Source organism: Phaethon lepturus, unplaced genomic scaffold (genome assembly GCF_000687285.1).
Source record: "Phaethon lepturus isolate BGI_N335 unplaced genomic scaffold, ASM68728v1 scaffold12088, whole genome shotgun sequence".
NCBI lineage: Eukaryota > Metazoa > Chordata > Aves > Phaethontiformes > Phaethontidae > Phaethon > Phaethon lepturus.
In genome coordinates, this window is record NW_010559769.1 from 2,767 (window position 1) to 22,936 (window position 20,170).

The following is a 20,170-nucleotide window of genomic DNA, read 5'->3' on the forward strand; positions in this document are numbered from 1 at the left end:
TGGAGAGAGACCATCTGCTCAGATGATGAATTAAGAACGTGGTACTGCCTTTTGCTCCTGCTTTTAGGCTCCCTGGGAGATGATGGAGTCAGGAGAGGTCTCCACCTCACTGAAACGCCATCCGCATCGAATACATGCCAAAGTCTTAAAGAACCCACACATGTTGCTGTAGGTTTTAGGCACACATTTTTAGGCACCCTAGGGATCACTAAAGGTGCTGTGAAATGTGCTAAAGACATCACCAAACAAGAGCGAAGAACGACTTGACTCTCTTAAAGGCATTTTACTGAAATCAGGTTAAGGCATGGCAGCGGGGCAAGAAGAGGAAGCTGCACAGCTTGCACTTGTGCTGTAGCTTCTGTAGGAAAACATGGAAGCCATCACATTGCAGAGAAGCCAGCAACCCTCATTTCTAAGAAGCTCAATACTTAAAACATGGGAAAACAAGATAACACACCTTCTAATCCAAAAGTAAAATGGTTCACAGCAAATACAAAAGATCTCTGGAAAGGGAAAGGCAGGAATACAAATAAGTGCAAAGTCTACAGATGAAACCCAACAAGAGTCTTGGCCAAAGGGCAGGGCCACTGGAATCTAGAGTTCAAAGCTAAGCCATACTACTGGCCATTTTTTTAGTTGTTATACAGAAGTATCATTTCTTCGACATGCACAGAATTCCTATTAATAAATAAAGTACAGCATAACCAAAACTATTCCTTCAAAAAATGGGCTAACCACATCATCAAAATGACGTCTGTGTAATGAGAAGAGGCAAGAGAGAGAATTGATCACTTAAGCCCCATTCAGCGCTTTTTCCCTGCCTATGCATTAAAGTAAGACCAACAACAGACACGATTTTTTTTAAACTTACTGAATTCAAAAGAAAGGGGGAAAATGTTCATTGCACAAAAACCGTTGTGCTTCTTCAAGGCCCTATCTTTAGGGTCTTTTGCCACCACCTACATGACAAGGAAGAAATTAGCTGTATGCTAGTTAGCACCTACAGCAGTGATTGCAGAAAAGCTTCTACCCCTTGAGAGGCACAAATTCAAAATGAACCTGAAGAAAAATCACAGCAAAATCACCAAATATGATAACTAATACATGTAAAAGGAGTTCACCTTCTGCTTAGTCTCACTTCCCAGAGAAGAAACAGCAGAACAGAAACAGAAAAAGAAAACTACATAGAAATTTTCTTGAAAAATGGCAGTGAAAAATGTGGCTTTATTTCATATATTTAAATAGCAATTTACTTTTTAATGACCGTGGGTTTTCTCTCTTTGTGTCAACACCCTGATTGATTTGCTAACAATCTGCACGGCCACAAAAAATATGACCTTTCGAAAGTAATCCTAGTTTTGTAAAGAAATAATTTCTTTTGGGTCTTTAATTGTTAATTATTGAATAATCTGTAGATTAGTACTGATAATTAAAACAAGATCAATATAGTGAACTGCTTCAGAGAAAAAATTCACAAAAATTAAAATACATGACTTCACAAATCAGAAGGGACTATTACATTCACAGTTTTTTTCCCTTCACATTCCCAAGATAAAGTAATGAAGCATTTTGGTATTAGAACAAAATGTTTTGTTCAGCTGGAGACTTTCTTGAAATAAGTTGAAAAATCCATTTTTGCTCACCTTTGCAGATAATGAACAAATTCACGCCACTGAATTAATGTCAGTTTACCTCCTGTAAAATTGAATAGGTATTAATTTTTTTTTAATAAAATACACTGGTGGAAATACCTAGCAGTGAAGAAATCTGCCACCAAACTCACCCTTACAATATGAGTCAGTCATTGCCATGACTCTGATTACAGCTAAAATTAACCTGTTCCAAATACGACATTCTGTACTTTTTCACCAAAATGGACTTGTGAAGGGTTTGGACCAAAATGTCAAGGATCCACCTGGGATTTGGGAAATGTAGGCTCAACTTCCTGCTGTAACTGACTCAGATAGACATGTTTAATCTTAGATCATCTTAAATATGGAGCTGCAGAAGCTCAAGCCAGACCTCCTTCCTCCCCTGGCAGTCTCTACCCATCAGGTTACAAATTATCCGTCAATCTATTGCAATCTCTGAAGAGCTATCCAGAAAAAAAGAAAATAAAAATTGGGGCTAAGCTGAAAAATCCTGAGCAGATCTACCATAAAATTCACAGCGAGATGCAAAGACTTTGTCCAGTCACTGGCTGAAACGGGAGCTGTTGCCTCTAAAGGCTGAGAGGGAACTGGTCTACCTGGAGCGAGTCGATAGCCACCTAAGAAAGGAATGATTAAAAAATGATCATAGCTGACAGCCTGTGAGCAGCAGGAGAAAGGGGAAGGGTTACACGAGCACAGGGGTGGAAATGCCAGCGTGTTCCAGCAACGGCCCCTCCGAGTCACACCTGAAACACCGAGGAAGCACTGGCTGCTTTTTTTCTGCACTGTGGCTGTCCAACGATGCGAGGATTCCATTGCGGGACAAAAAGGGCAAAAAAACCGAAAAAAGGAGGAAAAAAAAATGGGCAGGTGGGGGCAGAATTTAAAAATGAGAAAAAGGAAAAAAAGGGGAAAAGGGGAAAAAATGGGGGGAAAAGGGAAGAAAAAAGAAAAGAGGAAAAAAGGGGCACGCTCCCACTTCTCCAAATGACGCTCTGAATATCTCAGTAACTTGTACACTTTGGGTTTTGTTTCTTGGGGTTTTTTTGCGTGGTTTTGTGGGTTTTTTTACCACCTCAGCCTGATAACTTGATGTCGCTCTTGACAAATGCTGTGGGAAGAAAAGCCCGCTTTTTTCCTGAGGAACAAGCCTCTGTCTGATGCTGAACGCTGTGACCTTAGAGTACCTTCAGCAATGATAAATTAAAACTTGTTATCAAGGTTTTTTCCTGACAATTCGAGTAAGTAGTAGCAAATAATCGACACTTGTGTTGGAAGCCCTGGGTAGAGCCCTCAAAACAGGGAACGCTTTCCTCTCAGTAATCTGCACTGCGGGCAGCCAGCTGGTAACAAGCCCTACATGTTGCCTTCCTCTCAATGTTGTCTTCCTCTCAACGTTGCCTTCTTCTCAACGTTGCCTTCCTCGCAACGTTTTCCATGTGGCACAGAATGAACCTCACATGGGTACAGTAAGGACGAAGGCAAAACATCTTCAAAATGATGTGCCCAAAAATCTTCATGGTATGGATCAACAGTGTCTACTTGACACGCAGAACCACCTAAAATCAGTTTTCTGTTGCTTAATATGGTCATTTTACAAAAATCGATTATGAAAGTTAATTTTGAATATCAAAATGATAACTAATTTCACTGCTGATTGAACCACCAAATGACAGTATTCCAAAGGTCTGTGACAGGATCTTAAAGTTTCCTGTAAGTAACATTGCATTTTAGTATCACTGGTGGCTAGAGTCAGAGCACGAAAGGCAATTACTGCCATCTTTTCTTCCATTTAATCCAGCAAAAGAGAAACAGAAATTAAAGCAACTACTTTAGATAAACATGAATAAAAATTTTGACTTTCGTTTAGAAACCACATTACCCATAGTCACAAATACCAAATTTTTCAAAGCCTGAAGCTGCTGTATCATTCCCAGTAGAGTAAGAAATAATAACGTAATCAGAACTTCAGTTTTATGGTGTTGGTGGAAATTTTATTCACTTAAAAGTGAAAACTTTCCCACGCCTCTTCATTTTGAGACATTTTTGCAACCTTTAGAAGCTTTTTCCCGATAAGCAGAACATGCAGGTAAAGACCTTTTTTTCTAAAAGACTTCAAGGCAAAATCCCCTTTCTTTTTATTCAACTATCAAAAACATTTTGTCTGCATTTCTGCGTAAATCTCAGAAGTTGAATGTTAACACAATTAGGTTAGAAAATCAGGAAATTGTATCTACCTTAAAATACTGACATAGAAGTTTATGAATAAATTAGTAAAATTGCACATGCATCAATTGTCTTAGTCCGTAAATAAGGAGGGATCAGAAAAAAACTCCTGTGAAAGGTGCAGTTATCTACTTGCTGTCATAGTGGTGTCTATAGCATTATCCTGTCAGGTAAGAGAAGGTATGAGGTAGATATGCAAAAGTAATAGTTTGGTTATTAACCTACCTTTGCATGTTTTTATCTTTCTACGAGAAACAATTTCAGTATACCTATGAATGGGTAATGAGGAAAGCACGTTTATTAAGAAAGCACAAGCAAATAAGGTATTTAGACAACTAATTAATTTTTTAAACAAAACATATGCGAACCTACTGTTCTAGGAAAATTGTTTACCCACTTTAAAGAAAGGGATGCTAATAAATAAATAAATAATTAGGTCCATTAATTAATTATTTCCTCTGACCAATCAACAGCTTCAGACGCTGTCTTGATTTAATTTTCTTGTGTTTAATTCACTGAAATACCGGTGTGCTATTAACCGAAGGGACGGCTACAGGCGAGAGCTGAGAACGAAGATGCGCTTTCCTTAGTTCGTAGCCTAGAGTTCCGGCTCCCTTTTTTACATCTCCGGTTTTCCTGCGTTCACCCGCGGGCGGTGTGTCTGCAGGGCTCCACATTTTGAGAAATCGCGGGTGTCGCAGCAGGGGTGGGTGGACAAGGACCTCGTTGCAGCCTCAGGTCTGGAGGTGGGCCACAGCTGGATGCTTTCACTGACTCCCACTCTACCCACCCCGGCCAAAGGCGAGCTGCGTTCCTCAGCGGCACACGGCGTTTCGCGCTCGGTTGCTTTGGCCGTCATTTTATCGGAAAACTAGCAAAACGCTACCTGAGTAAACGCATCCAGTTTGCCCGCAAACTCACTTCCACCTGGCCCGCGAATGCCAGCGCGGCTTGAAGGCAGGCTGGACGGCTCCACGGGTCTCCGAGGGTCTGTTCCGGTGGGCACCTTGCTGGGACTGGAGCTCAACAGCCCAAAGCCGGTGCGACGCGTGTAGGTTTGCCCCAGCCGCTGCTTTTATGGCGCGACAGGAATATGCACCAAGGTTAGCCTGAAAATGGAGGATACTCGGCCCCAGGAACGATCTGCCAGGAACCTACGTGTGGTCAAACCTGATGAGGTTTGTGTGTTGTGCTTCCAGACCACATCTCTTCTATAAACTCAGTTCTTCATCGTTAGCCACTGGGGGGTCGTACCACTTCACATAAACGTCGAGAATTGGCTGAAAGAAAAGAAGAAAGGGAGAAAAGAAAGGGAGAAAAAAAAGTGTCACTCTCCCTCTAACACACTTCAGTGTGTTAACCTCCTAGCAGATTAAATACAGCCTCTAATTTTTCAATTTTCCAGCATTTTTTTCAATTATCCAGCATTACAAACTCCAGTGTTTAGAAAGGTAAAAAGTTACAAGATCACCTTAACATGCATAATATTTAAAATGGTAAGACACTTGCCAATAGGTCTTATGCACTTAAACTGGTTATGAAAGATCAGCCTCCGAGCACTATCCTAAGTTCTCCTAGTAAGAGCTTCATTATCGCTACTAGGATACTCGAAATTTAACAATATTTCATTGGATTATAGGACAATAGGTTGAAGATATTTTCTACAGCCCCTGTGTTTGCAGAGTTCTGCTTTGATTTATGTGGGGAAAACAGCTAATACACTGCAAATACAGCATTTTAAATAATGGGGTTTTGTGGGTAGTGGTCTGGGTCTCTGAGACATTTTGAAACTGCTTTTCATCAGTTTTCAACAGTTTCGGTTTCGTGTGGCACGTTTTCATGTTATATCAAAGTATATTTTCCTTTATACTTTCCCTAAATGTTACAACACTAGATTATCACATAACTTACTATAATCAGATTTCAGATCAACAGCTATTTCTTTAAATGTGCTTTATAGTTAAGCAAATTTTAATTTACCAGAACGGAGTTTTCTCAGTGACAATTCAGCTTTCTATTCTGTACCTTGCCCCTTGCCTCATCAGTCATCTAACATCGTGTTAGATAACTTCTGTAAAAGGGCCAAGGATAGCAAAAAATTAGCTAACTATTCAGAGAAAATTGTTGCACAAACCCAAGAAAACAGTTGCTGTTACACAAACTAACCACAAGCCCGCACCCTCCGAACAACATGCATGTTTTATTAGCATAACATGCAGCAATAACGCTGTTTGTGTTTTGCTAAAAAGTACTGTACGAAGAGCAAGACAGCCACGTTTTCATTTTAATTCTGTGAATTTTTCGACAAGAATGGAAGGTATTGTGACCCCTATTTAGGAAATTTTGTCGTCAAGTACAGGAACGGAGCTGTGCGCATGAGGTCATGGGTGTGCACAAATACCTTTCCCAAATTTGAGTCTACGAACGTTGTAAGAGCTACTCAGCACATCGCAGGATGATCTTAAAACCCTTTGGTTTTGTAAATGACACGTCGTTGAATTCCGTTTAACACGGTGGGTTGCAAAGCTGTTATATTGACTCCTCACTGAACAATAATAACCAGGGCCTGCAAGTTACCAGTCGAATTCCAGAGACGTGCTCAACCCGCTGCCTGCGCGTAGCTGTTTGCTACCCAAGAGCTCGGCGAGGGGACCCACATCTCCCTCCAAGGGAGGGATGCTCTTACGCAACCACCAGTAGCCATTGGCAGAGCTGGCCGAAATCTTTCTAGGCAAATTTGCTTCATTCAGAACTGAAAAAAACAAAATAAAAAAATTAAAAAAAAAAAAAAAATCTTGCTGGTTTGGTAAGGCTCTCCTGCTTCTCAGTGAACAGAAGCAAATACAAGGAGTATTTATGCAAAATAATTCATTTCATAGGGGGATTTTTTTTTTGTTTTGCCTTGGTCTTGTCGTGATCCAGAAAAATTAATGCTTTCCTCTAAATTTATGAAGGTGCAGGTTTCTTGGAAGCTGAAGGTCCAAGGGACATGCAGGAAGGCCTCTGTGCCATTTGATACCCTGTGCCAAATGGCCATGCTATTACTGGTTAACAATTTATCGTAATGACATCCTGTATTTTTATACCAATACTGAAAAGGAGAGGATTTTTTTTTTTTTTTAATAAATGTTTCTCTTATAAACTGCAAATGAGGTCAGAGCTGCTCAAATGCATGCAAAGAGATTTCTTTAACTTTCACTGTGAAGAAAAGAGGGAGCTATCAGCCAGACAGGCTTTTCCTTCAATTGTACTTCATGGAAAAAAACCCTGTTATCACTCAAGCCAGCCAGCACGGTACCTTTTCCACTGAGCCTGCACAATTTTTTTTTTCCCCCCATATTCTTGTTCAGATTTAATGACTGGAAAAAAGTGGCTCCTGCTCATTGAAAATTATAATTGCATCAAAAGAGTAGATGGATTTCATAGAGTTTTCCTTTCTTTCTTTTTTTTTCCTGGGTTTTTTTTTTTTTGGCTAGCTTAAATTCTTTACTTTCTTTGAGCTTTATCCACTCCGCTTTCTTCCTGTCACGTTCCACTCTTGACTGATACGTACAAGTGTTTCTGCTTTCCATGCTATATCAAATGTAGTCTCGCTGCTGTCATCTGATACAGCAGTTCAGCTATTTCTGTAAGGTTTTTCCTCTGGCGTGGATTTTCGTTAGCTCCAGAAATCTAACTTGCTTATGGACCTCTGATGCACCAGCTCTAGAAACTTGCATTTTATATTCCATTACTCCACCGACATGACTGAGAAACATCCCCTGCAAACATATCTTACTATTTTTACAAATCCTTCCATAGCATTACGTTCTCAGATTTCTTCCCTCGGCGGCTGTGGGATTTTTTCAATGTCTCATTATTATTAATAGCTGTTCATCCTTCATACCTCTTACCTCAAATTCACTTTCCGTTATTTCTGTGTTGACAGTTGCAGCCTCTGCACTTTATCTAATCTACCGCGTATGTCTTCCCTTTCTTGAGTTATGTTCTCCTGAAGCATCGAAGACTGAGTTCGCACTGATGTCTTTCTGCCCCCAGAAATACAGCACAGGTTCAACCTTCACTACTTTGTAGCAAAAGGCTTTTTAAATTCCTTAATTAATGTCAAAATATCCTTTTAGTTTTCCCAAGTTGAGGAATTCAGCCTTGTGAGGTTTTTTGCTCATGGTATACCTAGACAAAGTCCAGAACTGCTGGACTCAAGCATACTTTCACTGGTTTTCTCATTTCTTCAGCAGACGGAGTATTGCAAGCTTTTGCTTTGGCTCTTTACTTGAGCTTAGTCACAAACTACCACACAGTGCTTTTTGAATGAGCAGAGATACCCATTCAGAGAAGTATAATATTTTACTTTATTTGATGCGTCAGTTTGTGCCCATAGAAGAAATTATTCAAACTTCATTAAGAAATAATAATCAAAAAGATGCAAGACTGAAGCAATCTTTTATAAAAAGCTCCATTATTACAGGTTTTTGCAGGGTGCATAACTCAGAGGCAGAACTAGTGAAGTAGCTGGTCTAAAGCTATGCTGAAAATCTGGCAGAGAGCTGAGTATAGAGCTTAATTTTCAAGAATCAGCCTTAACCCTCATCCCACACACACAAAGAATAACCAGGGGTCAACATCGCTTCGGTGCAGATGGGAAGGGGGCTGCACACACATGAATTTATTCTCCCCTCTTGTGTCCTGAGGCAGGTACCGCTCCAGCCACTGTTACTGGGAAAACAGAGGGTATGTGTCCGAAGGCGTTTCCTTCCCTCCTCCTCAAACCCATGTTTAAGGAATATTCTCTCCTTATTTTAAATTAATACTTGAGGGGAAAACACATCAAATGCACAAGTGCACTGGATTTTGAAAAACAGGCCTGTTTAATAAATGCATCTTCAGTGTATCATACTAAAATAGATTTCGTTTAAAATTTCCCTTAAGAGAACATCTTCAAATGAAGTTAAAAAAAAAAAATTCAAATGCTGAGGCACTTGTTTCAATTGGCTTTGACTTCTGTAGTCTAAATGCAAAGTATGAGGCCCATTATAATTTTGATGGCTGGTGCTTCTAAACATAGTGTCAGAATTCAGTGAATGAAGAGAGGGGTGGCCGGCCAGCACACACGCTGCCAAGCGAAACAGCTACTCCAGCCGCACTGCAAAAATCAAACGCACGCACGGAGCAGTAGCTATAATTAAACATGAACAAACCGTGTCAGGTGTTTTAATTCTTTACTTCTTTCTACACTTTAATTCAAATATTTCTTAAGGTTTTTCAAGTACGCCCTTCTACTGAGTTGGACTGAAATCTATTTCAGATAATGATGAAGAGTTACCTTGTCAGGGTTTTCTTCCAAAGTGGAGGAAAAACAAGTTGGTAGAAATGTGCATGCTTAGATCTACTTTTTCCTGGTTCTCCTATTACCTCTCCTAATTCCTTCTCTCTCTTGTTCGGATTTAAAAAAATGCCTTCTTGAAATCACAGCTGTGTGAGTTTGGCCAACATTCAAAAACGGGACAAGGAGCTTTTTATGTAATACAGCTGAAGCTGAATGTGGATTTGGTGATGAAGGAGGAGGTTGCAGGACAGGCAGGCTTTGATAAAGCCCTTACATGGTCATGGCAAAGATCTTCAGTATCTTCTTTCCAACTACAGCAAGCACCCAAGTTTCAAAGAGAGCGGCTACAGTAGAAAGCAGCAAGGGCAACTTTTTGTAGCAAGAAGTAGCACGGAAGTTTTCTCCTAACCTTTAATAATTAGAACTGATTAATGCCCCTAAGAGTGAGGGTGCTTGTTCTCTTCAGTATCTGTTATTCATTGTGATTAAGCATTATCCACTCGCTCTCTAATGCTTTTCTTTTCAGTCCTTGGTTACGGGAGTGAGTTATATCAGCTTAGCAGAGCAAAGTGTAGAAAAATATTTGACTTTGTCACTTTTAGCTTCAATTCAATTTCAATTTTCCAAGAAAACAACTTCACAATATTTAACCTCATCAATAAAAAGGTGACTAGAAGGTTTCACTACACTATACTGGGGTATATTTTTAAGTTCCTCTACATGTTTTGTCCCTTCTCATTACACAAACAGCCTGAGGTTTTTCAGTCTCCCTCCATGAGAGCTTTTCCATTCCCTTCATCCTTTCTTCTCACTCCTCTCCAAGTCCTTTGCCCTGGACCTTTTCACTGAGCCGCAGATATCCAACTGCAGGCAGCGTGCCGTTCAGTGAATTCCCCAGCTTGGTGAAGTGCCTCTCAAGTTTCTCACAGCTTTCATGAACTTTGCTCAAGTTTACCACCCTATGTCATTTATGGGATTTGCCATTGTGTTCCTCACCCTCTTTCCAAGTGTCTAGTAAGGATACAGGTCCTAATCCAGGACCGTTTGCTTGTCATTTCAAATATTGTTATTGCTTTCATTTGCATTGTGGTAACTTCTACCCCCTAAAACAGAGTTTTGCTGTCCCTCCCTGACCCCAGGCTCCCATGGAGTGCCTCCTCAAGAGCAGAAACCGTTTATGCAGGTGGCTTCCAGCCTTCTATACATAGCCAGAGCTATGCAGACAGGGCAGGGATCATCCTGTTCCTTTTGCTTTCGAGACGATGGAGCAAAGTAAAAGACCGACGCTCCTCTGTCAAGAATAATGTTTGCCTACTTTTCATTTAAATAAAAAATATGGTGATCATGGCTCAACTTTCTATTGGTTGGAGAAGTTCAGAGCACTTTTATTATTCTTTGTTTTATTATCAGATAATTTGGTTTGCCATTTACCTCCTCGCCATCACTTTGGGTGTTGGTTGTTTTTTTTTTTTAACTTGTACCATACTCTGGTTTCTTTCCCCAACCGACTGCACCTTTACTAAGGACGTCAAGAGGACATGTCAATCTTTTGATAGCTCTTGAAGCAAGCTGACCCAAACAAACAAGGGCTAAGGGTTTCTGGTCTGAATTGACACAGCAATGAAGCAAATGTCTGGTAAAATGACTTACAGCATTAGTCTTCCTTTCCTTTTCCATAGTACACACTGATTGGGCCACATACAAAATGAGTTTAAATGGGCTTAGCTTAATCTTCAACAAGCGTTTCAGTCACGTCACAGAGAAGGTACCACTTACTACTCGAAGGCAGGAACAGAGAACATTTTTGATCAAGAGGCTCAAAACCTACTTACACCACAGATGAAAACTGGTCAGCTCATAATGGAAATATGTTGGGTTCAAGTCAGTAATTACAAGACCAGTCATCAGCACTAAAGACATACCGTATTCTTTTTGCCTTGGACATGAATATATTTCAACTGAGAAAAGTCATAGAAAAATGAGAAAATTCTGGACTTCAGTACTTCCTAGGTTAGACAATTACAGAAAGGTCTATTTTGGACCACAACGGACTGTGTCTCCCATGTTTTAATCTGGGCAACACTGGCCTTTTGCTCAGGGAAGTTCCATATCAGTTCTCTGGGAACAAAGTTCTCTCAAACTTTTTCACACCTGTAAAACAAAATGCTATGAAGACAAAACTGAACAGAAAACAGGGAAATATTTGAAAGAGAACTAAAAAGTACTAACGAGGCATTTACAGTGCTCAGAAGTGAACCTGAAATGTGCCTGCATTGGCAAAATTGACAACACATGGAGGACCAGAGTCTCACCGCTCGCCGTCACCCAGCAGCAGAATTAGGTTCTTCTCTAGCTAAGACATCTTTACCAGATCTGCTTCCACATAACACCCTGTCAGAGAGGAAGGTGCAGCTACCTCCACTTCACAGGGGAAACAAAGGCGTGGAAAGTTTGTTGCACCATAAGCCCAATGCCTTAGACCTTAGGATGCTGCCTGATTGTTTAACCATTCCTCCCTCAGGGGAAGGAAACGGGGTCCTTCTGGTCTTCCGATACTTACTCTGCTAGTTGTCCTTGCTCAGATTACAGCCAGCTACAGAGGTCATGAACTACTTGTTGAAGCTTTGAGTGACAGACAACCACTTTTAACAGTAATCTACAGGATTTCTAGAAACCTTACAGAAATGGCACACGCATACAACGAGTAGCGTATGCACGGGGAAGCCAGTGCACAACTTCATCCAAACTCCAACCTGGAGGCTTGAGTTTCTTTTTCAGAAACGGCCAGAAGAAACATTCAGAAAAGAAAAAAACAGCAAAGCGTAAGTTGAGCAAGGCAAGGAGACTTCCCAGCCTGACTCCCCTGTGTACTAGCCACATCTGCTTGTGACTATCATAACGAAAAAGGAAATTATGTATCTTATAGGACAATTGCCACCATGAATTTTTCTTTACTTAGCAAAATAAAATGTTACCTCAACAGAAGTGGTAATAAATGATATTTTGGATTACATTCTTGTCTATTTTCTAACTTCTAACTTTAAATACTGATGAATGATATACTTTTGTTCCCCTATTTGTTCACCCTGTCCTCTCCCGCTCTTTTAAAAAGTCTTAAAAGACACTTCAGTGGTTGTACTTATGCTTGGAAATTATGAATAAGTTTAAAAAGAAACCATGAGTTTTACTTGATAAGCCAATTTTTCTAAAGACTGATTGGTTGGAAGTATTTTGTACCATTTTTAAGATTCAACATTTATACCAGAATTCTTATTTTATTATAGTTGCTGGCAATGATCTTGTCAAAAAGTGAAGTTGTTGGTGGCATCATCCATAAGAAAGACCACTTCAAGAAATATAAATCAATTTTTGCTTGGAACAAAGATTTTAAAACTTGAAGAGGATTTTTTACTCTTTAAGATAAATGGCTTTACAAAGATACCGAATGGCTCCAACAGTCACACGTATCTTACAGCAGGAAAGAAACTATTTATTACTCCTTATTTGAGATTCCCATCGAAGTATGGTCACAGATCGCAACAAAGTACTATGAAGCTCCTCTGGAAATGCTGCTCCTATATAGACCTATTAGCTTTGATGGAGAATCTCTGGAGAATCCCATACCAGCAGCTAAGCACCTTTGTTGCAGCTGTCTGTCGTAACTCTGCCAAAGCAGGCATGGCAGAAGGCAATATGTGCCTACGCTTCTATCACAGTTTACTGCCCAGCATCTTCATTTAAACATGAGTGCATTAGCGGCGTGAGCACAGGTCCAAGGTTTGCTCTGGAAGAAATCTCCCCTTTGCCCAGTTCTGGTCCAGGAGCGACCAACATGTGGCATATCCTGTGGAGGTACCATCTCAAGATGGTATAACTGCTACAAGGCTCGCTAGTAGAATTTCATCAGAGCTCTTAGGTTTTCACATACTGCTCATCCACACACTGTAACATTTATTTCCACAGGCTGAAGAAACCTGTTTACTAATCTGCCAAAAGAGTGCTTAGTGCTGTAAGAAACCCAACAGGGAGTCCCAAAAGAGCCTTACCTCGAGATGGCCCTTTCACACCAGTTGAAAGTTGCTGAGTGCTCAATTTCCAGGGAGAACGGTTTCCCAAAAGCAGACCATCCGGACAGGAGCCATGCAAAAGTTTTGTGGAAACCTTTCACAAGATGAATGGGGTGAGGAGGGACCTCTAGGCAATGAAACGGGTAGAGTTACATTCCAGGGGACTACAGAGATTCTCAGAGACATTGGCTGGTTTGGAGGGCTCCCGAAATTCCCCCAAGGACCGCTAATATCTACCTGACTTACCTTTCCCCCTTCTGTAATGATGGTCTGTGGGCGCATCAGTCAGTCTCTTCACAATTTCTACAGCAATGAGTTCATAATGTTGGACGAAGATGGTGTGACACAAACGCAGTATCACAGTAGGCAGGTAGATGGATAAATTTTCATGTAATTAACGAAAAAATGCTTGGTTTCTTCCTCCTTTCCTCGGCTCCTGCTTTCCTCTTTAGCTCCTCAGAACTTGGGTTCTGTGGTGACTGCTCCTTGAAACCAAAAGCGGAGCAATCCTCTAAGTAGATTCATTTTGTCCCCCCATTTCTTGTCTTCTGCCACAACTAGAAAACCTTGAGAAGAGGAATCTTTTGTGGAAAGGGAACAAAGCAGTGGGCAGAGAGTGCAGAAAGACTTCTAAGGTTATAGTAATGAGGAAGAAAATGTGAATGCAGAAATATGATCCAAGTAGAGCATAGTTTTTCTGAGGGTGATCATGATACAGTTAATTACATTTTCTTCTCTGTGTTTCTTCTCTTTGTTAGCATTCTTAACCCATGAGAAGCATCAGTGATTATACGCAGTTACATGAGGGCATAAGTTTTGCGTCATAGTTAAAGCAAAAAATATACATATTTTCTTGTTTCTCTACTGCGTTTTTCATTGTACAGCTCAAAGAAGGTAAGAATCAAATTACTACTTCTGCTCATGGAAATTGTTATATTATCTCCTCAAGGTATTCTAGACTCTTCCATCAAAGCAACCTCTAGATGACACATATGAGAATATTGGAACAGCCATCAGAAAAGCAAGCTTGTTGAAATAAAAATCTCTTCAAGTGTTTAGAGATATATTGTGAACACATAGTTACAAGTTGCAGTTGTATGATCAGTATGTGCTAAAACCCACATCATTCTTGGTCGTGTTCTTCTAAGTCAATGACTTCTGTTTACAGAAATATTTTTGTATGTTTCTGAATTTAATTGTAACATTTGATCAGAGAAAAAGCGCACAAAACAGAAAACAAGATGCCATAAAGAATATTTCATTATCTGGCAAGATGGAAAATTATAGATAAGGCTACATAAATTACCTCTTTCCTGAGTTCCTGTTTGTAGTCATTTATTCAAATTATTGATAAGTAGTACATTTAGTAACTAAACCACTCAAATAATTTCCACCTAGAATGACTAAAATCCCAATGTTTTCTGCTATGAGAAAAACATTTTCAAGAATATGCTTTGCATCATTTTTAAAACACCCATACAGCCAAAAAGTCTAGAGCCAAAAAACTTTTGAACATTTGAACCAGGAAAAGCCTTTGCTGAAATTAAATTACCCATGCTGTACTTCATGAAAGAGGCAATGAAGAGTGAGGCACAAAACTCACAACATCAGTTCTCTTATCAAGGGAAGGTCATGTCAAACTGACAGAGATTTGAGCAAACAGAAGGCTTTTTACCTCCTATAGGTCAAAACCACAAGCAAAATCTGCCCAGAAAGGGAGGGACAATGTTAAACGCGTTACAACAATGGCCCATGCAACCGGTACTTGGATGAGAGTAATAGATCTTCCAACCATTAATCTCTAAAACCGGATGATTTCATTACTGGATACTTTGGTTTTACAGCTGATTTCCATGTGGTATAAAAGGGTTAGAGTAAGAACCTTGGCATGACAAGCCTTTCACCATTACAAAGAAAAACCACTAAAAACTTTTTATTATTAAAAACATCAACAGGAAAAAAAAAGTGAACAGGCAGATTCATTTTCAGAAAGACAAAGATTAGATATGTACACCTGAGGGCACAGAGGGATGAGAGAAAGATAAAACAAAATGGGTTTACCAGAGATGCCAAAAGCCCTTGATGAGAGATACAGCACAAACAAAACATCAGAATAATTAGAACTGTGTAAATGCCAAAGAGTCTTTTCAACAACGACTTGTTAGATCAGAGCAGAAAATTTGTTTCAGATGAGTTCACGCCTGCCCTTCTTGAACATCCAAGCAGTCAAACTTCATTCCAAATGTGCCCCTGGAAAGCAAGTTTTACGGACATATGCTCAACTATTTGCGCAACTTGTGTGAATACTCACCTTACCATGGAAAATACCTCATCCTCCTCAGGGATGAGGTATTATTGCAGAGGCAGGACTGAAGTTTTCAAGCACTTCAAGTAGACACAAAGACGGAAATTCTGTGCTACATCACAGAGGTGGAGAAGAAAGGCATGGGCAGGGGGACGACTGCCTCTGCTTTACATCTCATTAATTCATAGGCTGCCTCAGGTCTTCAAGGTTAAGAAAGTTGTGGTGACTTCTCTATGCTGGTTATGGGCCATAAAATTCTACACCATCTCTGTATCTCCCTTATACGTGCTATATGTTTTAACAGAAGCTGCACTTGTCATTGAAAGACTGGTACCAAGGGAGGATGCTGGAAGGCAGAGTACTAACCAGACACATACCACAAACCACAATTTGAACAAATACTCTCTTGCATTGTCAAATCATAATATACACATGAAAACTACTTTTAAAATAATTTTTAAAACCTACCTAGATAATGAATTTTCTCAGGATCTTTATGCTTCGTCGGTAGATATTTTGTAAGAAAAAAAATGCAGGATAGTGTTTTAATATAGATAAATGTTGACTGGAAATATGACAGGGCGTTCCAGCATAATTTACTGGTAATTCAGATTATAAAGATGAACTTCAGGGGCAGAAAGCTAGCATAATAATTCAAGCACCACTTCAGCAGTGTTTATTTCCAATAAAACCCAATATAATGAAACTAATCAACAAATTATTTTATTTCAAGAATTAAAGTTGAAGTTCTCAAATTCATCTCATGTTTCCATCTCACATGCCAAAAATCACTGTGACCGTGTCCTGAATTTAGGTTTTTGTCGTTACTATCTCTTATCATTCTTTGCTCCAGTTCCTGGTACCTTCTGCAGCCTGGAAAAAGCAAATTTCAACCTACTGACAACAGACTTGAGGCCCATGGCTAGCTTTACAAACTTTTACATAGTTCAGTTTCCAGACATCCACAAGTTGAAAATCTTCTGTTTTAAACACATCAGCCTTATGGACAAGCCTCTCTCGCTCCTTTTGCCTTTCTTTAGATAACAAAGGCAATGAGAAAAATGATAGAAGGTTGAATAAAGTCAAAACGCTTCTGCCCTTTTCCCTTTATTCTTTGACCCTTTTTAAAAGACTTAATTAATAAACAAGTAAAAGATCAATGAGCCTCAGGAATTAAGGTGGAAACAGGTCCTCTCATTCTCCCTTGTACTTTACCGTTGATGTTCCTTTATGTGTAATTACTCTCCTTTGAAAGTTTTTGCCTTTTTTTCTGCTGCATCCGGTCTCAATTTTTCATTTTATTGTGGTTCTGTGACTTATTCCTTCCCCAACAGTGTTTTTTATTTTTAAAAAACAAATTATGCTATAATTTTTATTCATTTTATGTTGGTTGTTTACTCCTTTGTACTACCTTTAGTTTCCTTTATTCCATGTCTCATTTTTCTTCTTTTAACTCTATGGTTTATATTCAAGTGTTTGCTTTCAAACTGTAATTCATATGATTTAAAGTCTACATCATGTTTATATTGATCCTTTGTTTCCTAATAAAAATAAATTTTAAAAATGTAGAAGCAAATGTATCTTCTGGCTGTTTCATTGCTGCTTGGTTTTGCAATTTGTTGTAAAATATACCTAGAAGCCTCGGGTTAATGTCTTTCTCCTTCTTTTCCCCCAAAGAAATTATAAATCTGAGAACATGACATTAAGTGTATTGTAAATATTGTGTGACGCTCAAATACTGTCATAACAGGGTCCCTACAAAAAGCTAGCAATCAGATAGTTCATTATGACATTGTGATGCTAGCCAAACAGCATGATAGATTTTTCAACATGTCTGAAAGGTTTTTTGGGTTTTTTTAATTACGATTGCATTATTTTATTCTTTAACTAATAACTTGCATGCCAACTACATTTATAGAGAAAGCAGTGAAAATGAAAGTTGCTGGTAAGTCTTCATGAAACAAAACCACACACACCAGTATGTGTCCCTAGTCCCCAGAGAGAGGAGTCTGCGGGACGCACATAAGCTCTGCAGAGCTGCCTCCAGCCACCTGCACCACTTTGCCTGCGACCTAGACATCTGAACGCATGAAGTGCTACTATAGAGAACATCTGGACATTTTCCCTGCCTTCAGATGACCTGGACCCCTGCATTAACTCCCCACTTGAGTTTTTATCTCTTTGCCTTCTTCCCTGCCCTTGTGCTACCCTTCTGTTGTTTTCAGCTTAATAGAACATACTTGACACCCATTTCACCTCACTCTCTTGTACACATGGTCTTAATCCTACTCCCTCTCCTTTTCTAGGAAGTCCTTCAAAGCCACAAGGCTACACAGTTCTCCTTTTGCATTCTCCACCTGTCCAAATGAATCTCAAACTCTTAGCGCTCAATAAGGTCGTTTTAAAAGGTGGGGTGCACAGTGCCTCTTCTTCCTTTTCTTTCACCTTCTGTTCTTGAGCTCACATGAAAGAAGTGAAACCCCTGTGGTGGTATGGGAGTACCTCTTTGAAACCCTATGGCCAGGCAAGATCAGAATCCCACATCTACAACTCTCTAAAACTACCTGAAAGGGGGTTGTGGCGACGAGGGTGTTGGTCTCTTCTCCCAAGTAAATAGCAATAGAACAAGACAAAATGGCCTCAATTTGCGCCAGGGGAGGTTTAGATTGGATATTAGGAAAAATTGCTGTACTGGGAAAGCGCTCAAGCATCAGAACAGGCTGCCCAGGGAGGTGGTGGAGTCACCATCTCTGGAAGCATTCAAAAAACTTGTAGGCATGTCACGTCAGGATATGGTTTAGTGGGCATGGTGGTGTTGGGTTGATGGTTGGACTTGATGATCTTAGAAGGTCTCTTCCAACCTTAGTGATTCGGTGTGATCTCTCAAATATCAAGCCGAATGCTTTATTCAAGGATGAAATGTTCAGTCGTTACATCAGACCTTTTCTCCCCCTGTGTCTGTCTGTAAGTATAAACATTACCATTATATTGCAGCAGCAAACTACAGTACGCGTTCTGACTCCTGGAAGGATCAACTCCTTACTGCAGTCAAGTGATTGTAATGGATTTAACTGAAGAGAAAAACAGGCCAATGGCTTTGAGCAATCAAAGTGATGAAGATTAGAAGTTTTCCCAACTATCAGCACTTCGTTTTTGCCTACATACTTCATGTGTGTATTTTATTTCCACGTACTGAAGCCAACAAGAGAGGTTGACTGGAATGCTGATGAAGACAGGAGAGATGCGAAAAGGGGGAGAGATGGGAGAAAAGGAAGGGAGAGAAGGTGACAAGGGGAAAGAGAGGGGAAGGAAGCGAAAAGAAAGGAAGAGATGTGACAAGAAAGAAAAGTAGTGAAAAATGTGAAAAGAGGTTACGGACATTAAAAATAGTGAAAAGCGGTGAAAAGAAAAAATGTGAAAAAAGTGAAAGAAGATGCAAAAGTCAAAGTGAAAATGATACACGAAAGAAGAGAATAAAAAACCTGAAAGATGCAAATATTTGAAGAGAGAAGTGAAAACAAAGAACACACGTGAAAGAAAAAAAAGTCATAAAGAGTGAAAAAAGAAAGAACTGCCAAAGGAAAAGTGAAAAAAGAAGAAAGAAATGAAAAAATAGAAGTGACAAGAAAAAAAGAGAGAAACAAAAATTGTAAGTAGCAAAGCAAGAAAGGACAAGTCAAAGTAATGACAAGCAAGAAAAGGAAAAGACAAAAAGGGGGAAAAGGGGCAAAAATTAAAAGAAATCAAAGCAGCGCGTATCTTGGACAAGCACTGAAAAGGTGAGGAAAGCAGCAAAAAGGCTGGGAGAAGTGGGGAGCAGGAGGGAAGGGAAAAGCAGGAAAGGAAAAGAAGGGGTGAAAGAAGTCAAAGCCATGAAAAGCAGGAGAGAGCAGGAAGAAGCACGGAAGGGAAATCAGGAAGGAAAAGACAAGATGTGAGAATTGGCCACATGAAGCCAAAGCAGGGAAGAGCAGGGAGGGAAAGGGGGGATGGAGGCAGAAGGAAGAGGGGGATGGAGAAAAACTAAGAGGAAGGGGAAAGAGGGAAAGAAGAAAAACAGGGAACAGAAAAGAAGGGAGGTGGGGGGGAGATGGAAGACCTGAAAAGCAGTGATAAGAAGCCAAAGTGGGGAAAAAGAGAGCAAGGGAAGGGAGAAGAAGGATAGGAAAATGAAGGAAGGAGGGGAAGACCTGAAAAGCAGCAAACCAGTAAAAAGCTGCAAAAAGCATTCAAAACAGCGTGAAGCATGCAAGAAGGAAAAGCACTCAAAGCAGAGAAAAACAGAGAAAATGAGGGGGGGACACCTCACAAGCCATGAAAAGCAAGGACAGGCAGTCGGGGCAGTGACAAGCGGGGAAAACCAGAGACCAGAAAAGCAGCCCAAAGAAGTTAAAGGAGTGAATATCAAGAAAGAGAAAAGGGAGGAGGGAAACAAACCAAACCAAACCAAAAACTACCAGAAAAGTAGCAAAAAGCAGCACATAAAGTGAAAGCAGGAAAAAGCAACCAAAGGCAGCCAAAAGCAGGGAAAAGCAGGGAAAAACAGGGAATGGGGAAGCAGGGAATGGAAGCAAAGAAAGGGGGGGGGGGGAGG